The sequence below is a fragment of the Solanum verrucosum genome, unplaced genomic scaffold (genome assembly GCF_900185275.1).
Source record: "Solanum verrucosum unplaced genomic scaffold, falcon-dt-bn FXZP01000183.1, whole genome shotgun sequence".
NCBI lineage: Eukaryota > Viridiplantae > Streptophyta > Magnoliopsida > Solanales > Solanaceae > Solanum > Solanum verrucosum.
Window position 1 is genome coordinate 5,543,737 of NW_026020430.1, and position 10,531 is coordinate 5,554,267.

Here is a 10,531-nt window from a genome sequence, read left to right on the forward strand (position 1 = left end):
CAATTAATAGATTTAACCATCATTTCTAACTTTTCTTCTGTCGATTCTTTTGTTTTTACTCATTGGATCCCCTCAAAATTACAGTAGTTGTTCTACCAACTTATTACGATAATTTATCAACGTGTATCAATCGAAAAGATCCCGTGCATCACTAAAAATATGCGGCTGTTTCTTATTAAATTAGAGGTTTTGGATTCAAATCTAGAATACGAATTTTATTAAATTAGAGATTTTAAATTCGATTCTTGAGTATAATTTTTTTTCCATAGGAAGCGTTATCGAAGAATGAGACATATACACTGTATTATTATTATATTTTAATATGACAGAGATGAATTTCGTATCTGTACGTACTGTTATATGCTCGATAAAGTTTGGTGGTTTTTAATTATTGTGGTAGTGGATAAAATTCAACTACTTTGACAAAAATAATAATAACAACTTTAACGATATATTAGTGAATACTACTGGTCAAGGGGGACCATATGTGAATTTATCTCGAGATAATCCTTTGAACAGTGAAATTGTCCTCAAAATTGAGGATTACATATATAATAATTGAACCCTGAGGGGTAGCTCAGCTGGTAAAGGCCTGGGACAAAGTCCTTCAGGTCGCCGGTTCGAGCCCCAGCAGGGCCACTGGAGGCATTACAAACCGGCCGCGTCTCCAGGGCCCCGTGGAACTAACCGTGGTGGACCCGCCTTGAAACAGCGAGACCCGGTGGGTACAGCTAGTCGGGTTCGCAAAGCGACGCCCGGAAACCACGGTAAAAAAAAAAAAAAAAACATATATAATAATTGGGGAAGAATGTTTATTCTTGATGAGAAGAGTGTTATTTACGTCATTCACAAAGTTCTCCTGGCACGTTAACCAGTATTAGAGTTTTTTTTTTCCTATTCTTAAACATCAGTATAGTTGTGTAGGTTATTTATGTAATTACAATTATAGTTTAAAAAAAGGATGAAGAAAAATAAAAATTGAGAAAAAGGTCTGAAAAATACATTAAATTTGGCCGAAATTGCTGTTACGATACCAAACTTTATGGAGAACCTTTTACTCCTGCACTATTTAATAGTGTATTTTAAAGGTATATATATAAATATGTGCCCGTGTGGACACATTACTATTTATAATGATGCAATATTGATGATGTCGGCACATATATATATATACCTTTAAAATACACTATTAAATAGTGCAGGGGTAAAAGGTCATTTCCAAAGTTCGGTATTATTACAACAATTTCGATCAATGTTTGGATATATTTCAGACCTTTTTCCCATAAAAATATTTTAAATATTTCACTCTCTTTAAGAAGATTCAAGTTTATTAGAACAAATTTTTTACGGATTTTAGACTTATGGTTGTGTAAAATATAAAAATAAGAACTGCGAATAAATCAAAAAGGGCAGAAGAGTGGCATTGTTCGTCGTTTTTCTGTAGTAGAATCATGAAGGCAACGGAGCTAATTAGACATAAAGTTCCAAGGGGACAAGATCTTATCCAATCTTATATATTTACCACCTGAAAAACTTCTCTATTTATTAACTTATTTCAATCTTATATAGTATATTAGGGGTGCAGAGGTATGTAGAAGAGTTAAGGGGATTCATTCGGCCTCTCGTTACGTTGTTTATATATTATTAATTTTTTATATATATAAAAAAAATAGATGTTGAACTCTTTTTAGCTTTAATATTTATTTTTTATATTTGATTTTGTATTCTCTTCATTTCATTTTACTTGACCCCTGTATTAAAAATAAATGTTTCATCTTTCTTATCCATTTTAACAAATCAAGAGAGTATCACTTTTTCCTGATATGAACCTTTATACTATTAAATAAGAGATAAGTGTAAAAAAACACATCTAAAATTTACTATCTTTTCTTTTTAGTTTCATACCTGAACTATTGAGAGTGTGATGTGACAATTTTTTAAAATGAAAGAGAGTTTGTATTACACACACCATGGTGTAAGTGTTACTTTTGTCAAGGTGGAATATTTTATACATGTGGAATGTCATGTGTCAAGGCTTTTTCAAATAAAAGTGAAAATGTATTAAACACACCACTATGGACTACGGTGTGTTTCTCAAACTAATAAGTGATAGTTAAGGTATGAAACTCACAGTCTCAATAGTCTAGGTATGAAACTCAAAATAAAATAAAATGACTTAGATGTGTTTTTATCACTTATCCCATTAATTAATAACTATAGGAAGTAATAGTTAAATTTAAAATATTTCAAAACATCATTAATAAGGTGAATTTGATACAGCGAATTTCTCAACGATATGATGGAGTGCGTATGGAGAGATGAAAATGAGGGAGTACATACGTATACGATGGATGTGTGTCGATATATATATATATATTCTATTATATAGAAAGATGAAGCCAACCAGACGACCAAGGGTAGTTTTGTCAAACAAAAAATATTTCAAGCTTAGTTTAAGTGTACATTGTGCATAAAGTATTAAAATTTCCAAAAAAACCAATCAAAATTTATGTAATTCCCAATGAATCCATCACTAAGTCATTGCAAAGTTACATGGACCCCATTTATTGATTTACTTCAAAACCATGTACATTCAAGCTGATAAATTTTTTTAAAAATTCTTTTTTATTTTTGAATGTATAATTTTTAATGAGATTTTTTCATACCAAAAATTCAAATTTGAGGGCATTTAATCATTTCCTTTCTTAGTGTGGTTTGATCATGAAAAAATACTGTTTATTTTATTTAAAAAATTTATAGTTGAAGTCATGTTTGGTTAAATTTTATGCAAAAAATATTTAGAATTTAAATATACTTTTTCTAAAGGCATAATATATAAATATGTCATTTAATTTGTTTCATCTAACATGTCCTTCAATTTTAGATATCCATAAGTAGACACATAAACTTGTATAGAATTGAACAAGTTGACACTTGTGTCCTACTTGACGTCCTATGTGACAATATAATTCACGTCCTATGCGATATTTTATGTGGCTCCCACGTGTGTTATTCCCCGTAGGACGCGTGTGTCTACTTCTTCAACTTTATAAATTTTTAAGTGCTTACATGTGCACTCCCTAAGTTGAATGTCATAGATGTCAGACGAAGTCAAGTTAAAAGATATATTTATATATTATGTTTTTCTAAATATGGTTTATATTCTCAGTTTCTAAAAATTACTTGACTAATATACTTGAGACGTACAACCAAATTGCAATAAAAAAAAGTAATATCTCAAAATAGATAGTTGTATAATGTCATAGATTAGATCTCATATAAGAACTACCACATACTATAACAAAAAAATATCACTTTATTTAAAATTTTTGAAGTTGAACTTGTGTCAAGCTATTGATTTTGCAAATTATATTTGATTATTTGAATGTGTTTTTTAAAAAAAAATTAATAAACTAATATGAAATATAATTCAAATGGGGTCATTTTTATAAGAATAAAGAATTTGTGATAAATTTTAAAAAGGATAATATAGTTAGGGGCTGTTTGGTTATTGGTTAGACTTACGCAGTTTTTAGTAATGCATGGTTTAGTTATGTAGGATTTAGTTATGTGGTATTAATTATGTTGGTGTTAATTATGCAAATATTAGTTATGTAGGTATTACTTAGTTATGTAGAGATTACATTACATAAATTATTAATTATTGAATATATTATTTACAAATAAATAAGCAAGCAAATAGTATAATTTCCAAAAAAAAATAAAAATAGAAAGAAATCTTCTCTATACTTAAGTGGGAATTCTATTTATTTTTTCTCTCTCTTTTTTTTTTTAATGTTTAAAGCTTATAAAAATAAAATACCATAAATATATTTCAAGTACATTATAAAATCCTATTTTATATAATGGAAATTTCTATCAAGATGCTGCATGTATTGTTTGTACATTTTTAGTATACCAAATATATGAGTTATATATAAATTTATATTCCAAATAAAAAAACAATACATAATAATTAAATATGTGGAATATATTTAGTAATATATGGTGATAATATATGATTAGCATATGCGTTGTCAAAATTATACATTCCGATTCATCATATTAATAAAATATTTATATTTTGATTTCAAATGAAAACAAATAAAAAATTGTTCGTATACAAAAGAAATAAGAAACAAAAATAGCTAGGAAAATAGAATAGTTATGTAAAGTTTTTTCTAGAGTTTTCAATATAAAAAGGTAATAGGGATAAATGTGTAGTTTTTTTAATACATGTATAACTAATACCCTCATAACTTATTCCATCTTTTATCATGCATAATTTATACATAGATTCCCTCATAAGTTATGTAGGTATCAATTATGTAGGATTACAAAAAATGTAACCATACACCGTATAGAATTAATACAAGAATAACTTTTATACAATATTGAGAAACGTATCAACCAAACATGGTAAGTCATGTTGGCTTTTCTACCTAATAGGAAAATAGAATAGTTATGTAAAGTTTTTTCTAGAGTTTTCAATATAAAAAGGTAATAGAGATAAATGTGTAGTTTTTTTTAATACATGTATAACTAATACCCTCATAACTTATTCCATCTTTTATCATGCATAATTTATACATAGATTCCCTCATAAGTTATGTAGGTATCAATTATGTAGGATTACAAAAAATGTAACCATTCACCGTATAGAATTAATACAAGAATAACTTTTATACAATATTGAGAAACGTATCAACCAAACATGGTAAGTCATGTTGGCTTTTCTACCTAATACAAAATTTCTACCAAATATAGTAAAACAGATACAACTTTTTATATATGAGAAAAAAATGCATCTTATACGGTAACCAAACGGCCCCTTAAAGTATTAACAAGGTTTTGAATGTTTTTCAAATTTCAAATACAACTTTAAGTTATATTTGTAATTTTCATAATCAGATGTTGATTTTCAAATAAAGTGAAATAAAAAGATTATCTATTTCTTTGTGTTAATTTATTTTTCATATCTATTAAAAATAAATAATTAAAAATAATTTTATTATCTTAAAATAAGATATAATTTTATTTTATTTTTCATGTTTATACTACTCTAAATGTGAAAAGAATATCATCAAATTAACTGTTTAATTATGTTTGACATTATGTTAAAATAACCATTGGTGCATATTATATTGTATTGTTAATTAAGACAATTTAAATAAGTTACAAGTTATGATTTGATAAAAATATATGTTTATATATATATATATATATATAATTAACTGTTTAATTATGTTTGACATTATGTTAAAATAACCATTGGTGCATATTATATTGTATTGTTAATTAAGACAATTTAAATAAGTTACAAGTTATGATTTGATAAAAATATATGTTTATATATATATATATATATATATATAAATTATTATTATTATTGTTATTAATATAAAGTGTGATTTTATTATCATTTACTCTCGTTTTTATTAGAAAATATTAATGATAATTTTTCTTTTCAAAAAACTAATTAAATACCTCTTAAATTTGTAATATTGGGCCCGTTAACGGGCCCTTTCATATCTAGTATATATATATACGCATAGTGTATGTAGGAGAGAATTAATTAGTCACACCACACGACACGTGTGCATGGAGATATGACATGTGTACTGTTGCTCCCTTGCCGGCCGTTGGTGCTAGTTTGTGTGGTCTCAAATGATTTACTCCATTTGTCGCCAATAAATGCATGTCCATTTCATATGAATTTTCATGTTGTTTATGCCTATCATATTCGACAAGTATAGCTACGAATGCTTAATTATATATATAACATATCCTGAAAAAATAGAGTACTGGACATGCATGTGATTGACGACCCGTCCTTCTCTGTTTGACAGAATGGCCGTTGATTCTTTTTTGTTGCTTCACAAATTAAATCTTCATTTCTATGATAAAACTGGAGAACTTGCATGCATGATTGAATTACCCCTTCTTTTGGATGATTGACTACTACAACGTACGTGTTAAATTATACTAGTAATATTAATAGTGTAATTTTTGTTACACTATTATTGATATACAATGTTAGAAGCTTAATTACCTAAACTCTAAGTGCGTGCTATGTACTGCATTTTTTAGATGCAGATAGAGGTTTTGAAAATGCAGATCTGCATTATTTTAAGCAGTTATTGTTAAGATATGCACGGAAATCAAATGAAAATTGTTTTTGTTAACATCTGCAGTACCGGAGAGAACAGCCTCCTATAATTACAGTTAGTTAGCATTGGTAATAGAGAGATTTCGAAATCATCGATTAAAATGCAAAAATATTTCAGCCATCTTTCCAAAAAAAATTGTAAGGACCTTTCACCATTTTACTATTTTTTTTTATAGAGAGAAGAGAAAAGACAGTGGAGGAAATGACAATTATTTGGGCCCACAGAAAGTGAGGATAAGGAAAGAGAAAATTCGCTCTAATCATCAATTTCGCCGTTAGATTTTTTTAGTCAGATGTTACTATAAAACATGACTAATAAATACGTTTAATTTATTTATGTAAATCTTAAAAATATTGTATTATTTTTGTTAATTGCAGTAAATAATGTATTATTTATGTCGAAAATTCTTAATTAATTTTGTTTGTGGGGTTTCTTGATATTGTCCAAGTCATGGGCTTACGAAATTAGGAAAGTTTCAGTTTTATAAAATGAAACTTTTATATATTGTCTATAGTTATAGAGAACCGCTTGGCATACATGCAGAGCCAAATTACATATTCTGTTGTTCTTGATCTTAGGAAAATAAAATGGAGTTACACGTAGCATATTATATATTCTGTTTGGAGGATATTGTAATATACCCCTATTATTGTTGTATTGAGTGATGAAATTGAGGAACTTGGCTGAATTCAAAGTCTCCACTGCATGCATTTCTAGGAACTACCAGAGGTTTCACACGTGAATAAATAAACAATTCAAACAAATGATGCCAGGCTACATTTGGATTACCTAGTTTTTCATAATTAATACAAAGTGGTTGGATTTGATGGAAAAAAAAACAATAATAAAACTCTGCATTTAAAAAGTGTAGCTAGTTAATTAGAGGGCAATTCGGATTTTGAAAGTGTATATACAACTTTACATCTAAAAAGTGTAATTAGCTAGTTAATTAGAGGTGAATTTGGAATTTAAAAGTGTATAATATCTTATAATGATCTCAAGCAACTAAAAGTTAAGATTTTTGTAAAACTTAAGAACAAAAGAACAATATAAAGATGAAGACGAGAAGAATATAAGACAAGAGGAACAATATAAGATAACTTTCTTTCTTTCAAGTGTTCACCAAATCTTCAAGTGTATACAATATGAACCCTTATGCCTCTATTTTTAGTGTAACATAGAGGCATACAAAAGGTTAGTCATAAATGTGGCATTAACATGAATATAATGAAGGACATTATGAAAGTTAAAGGTTACAAGAATAATAGTTATAAAGTTGGAGGTTATGGAGGTTATAGTTCTCTTCATAATGGAGGAAAGTAATTGAGATAATGGGTGAGATTAACTTCTTGGTGTAGTGGACATCCACACTATAACATTTTATAACACTCCCCCTATGATGCATGTCCATAGATAATATGTCTCGTTAAAACCTTACTAGGAAAAAACCCTGTGGGAAAAAATCCTAGTGAAGGAAAATGAGTACACATATCTTTTAATACGCTTTGAATGTTGCCTCGTTAAAAACCTTACCAGGAAAATCCAATTGGGATAAACCATGGTTAAGGAAAAGAGTACAACGCGTATTTTTCTCTCCCTGATAAAAATTTTACTTGATAACTCGGAGACGATGCATTCCAATCTTATATCACAACTTCTCAAATATTGATGTTGGCAATCCTTAGTGAATAAGTTTACAAGATTATCACTTGAATGGGTCTTTGAACGTCTATCTAACCATTTTGTTGAAGATCATGTGTTAAAAAGACTTTTGGTGAAATATGCTTTGTCCGATCTCCTTTGATTGTATCCTCCCTTCAATTGAGCTATATATTATTTTTGTATATGATGGTTGTAATATTCTTTTCAAAAGAAAATCACATATTTTTTGAATATGATAGATCATGATTCCAACCAAACACACGCTCAACTTAATTCATAGATCAATATTATTTCTGCATGATTGGAAGAAGTGGTTACTAATGTGATTCTTTGAATTTCCAAGATATTGTTGTCTCCATATGTAAATAAATAGTCCATTTGCGACCGAGCTTTATGCATATCAAATAAATATTCTGTATTTACAAATCAAATCATTTCTGACTCGGGGATTGATTATTTCAATTTTATTAAAGCTCGTCTTTTCTTCCGAAAGAAAATCACACATCTTCTATATATGTGTTGAGTCACTTGCATGCTTTGTTAGTTTCTTGTCATAACTTGAATGATAATATGTAATGTGAGGCCAAAATACATATTTTTAATCATTATTTGCCTCACATTTATTATTTATATTTGTCCTTTTTAGCATAAATTTTATGAATTGTGCTTAATAGTATATTTTATTTGTAGAATTAAATTGGTATAAATATGAAGGAATTTAGAGCTAAAACAAATTAAAAATGAAAGGTTCAAGAAGGAAATCAAACAACAACTTAATTGATTAAATTGAATATTATATTAGATTTATATATATGTGGATCAAACGCCGCAAAAGAGAAAGAAAACATACAAGCTGCCACGTGGCAACAATATGATCCAATTATGTGAGGCGGCGGACAAAGTACTGTTCACGTGGAATTCAACTCCTTTTAGATTTTGAGTTCCTAATTTGTTTTGGATTCAATTATTTTATTCAGAATTTTTACATCTATAAATAGTACATAAGAATAATCATTAGGAGAGGAGGATACAATGTGAAAATAACTTTTAATTAAGGATATTTTCTTTTCTTCTCTTTTATTTTATTTGAATGATTCGTTGTAATTGCTCTATGTCTATATGGAGTTAAACTTCTCGTTCTTGAATTATATTTTCTTACAATATGATTGTTTAGTGATTTTGATTCGGCATGATTTGTTTATCATATTAGTTGTTCTTATATTCTTGTGATTACTATTTTGATGCTTGATCATCATTGAAATAAGCATATTGTTCGAATTGAACTCGGGAGAGGAATAAGAGGATAGAACGTGGAATATAAGGAGCATGATTTTCTCTTAATAATTAGGGTTAATTTGTAGCTAGGATAGGGATATACCTAGAAACCATGCTTGGTCACTATACAAGAAGAAATCGTAATACTCGGTACTTAATCCATCATATTCCCGCTCAACGATGTAGTTAGGGTGTTATTTATCGTAGGCGATTAGAGGTCAGGAGACCATGATCATATATTTAACCCTGTGAATCAATAACTAGATAATCAAATAAGTTGATGAAATTGATGCTAAACATGATTGTTAGTTAAATTATAATTCTAGATCGATTCATTCATTGATTGTGTAAACATCTATCTATTCTTAGTTAATTTATTTTTAGTTTAGTTAATATATTAATCTTTTGAAATCCTCCCATTAAATAAATAATTAGAATTAATTTAATTTAGTAAGAATAATTAGTTGACAAGTCCTTTGTGTTCAATAATCCGGTTCTTTTTTAGAATCACTATATTACTTGTGCGACCGCGTACACTTGCGTGTGCAATTGGAAGCAACAATATGACAATCCTTTCATATAACTTTCATTATGCATATCAAATAATCTTTTAGCATTTGCATAACCAACAATCTGTAAGTGCGCCAATTGCACTAATACATGACATTTTAAATGAGATAAAAAAGATTCTTTCTCTGTGTTAAATAGTCTCAAAATCATTTGGTACTCAATGAAATTCCTTTAAGACCTTTCAAATCTTTCAACGATTTTCATATAACTTTCATCGTCTAGTTAGACATAATAATTATTCATTATACATATTCAAGTATTTCATCAATTGCCAGACTGAAACAAATCTCATTGCATCCACCACTATAAAATATATCTCCATTTAATAATGTCAAGATTTTTGTGAAAACCCTTTATGCCCTGAGGCACAAATCGAACTTTATATCTTACGGTTATACTTTCGTACACTGATTCATTTGTACCAAACTGACATTATATTTTGATCCATGAACTATAAGATCAAAAACATCATTTTTCATAGTGAATCAAAATATACTTGATCTAGTGCCAATCATTTATCTGTCCACACTATATGACAAATTTGAATTTAAGATCCTCATAACCATTTATAGCATGAAATGCTACTTCATATCAAAGATACCGTCGAAGGTCATTTTGATAACGATTCCAATACGACATAACTTATCGAGATCTCTTTAGTTTTCATCATTTTCAGGTACCTGAACCTTTGTCAAGGTTTTATGAAGTGTTATGTCATAGTGCTCTTTTAAAGCACTTACCTCATTATCATGACCATTTTGATAATTTGCTTATCTCCTTCCTCAAGGAGTGATACATTTGGAATCGATTGGTCTATCACGCTTCTGGCGTACCATAGACTCTGTCCTTCAAGG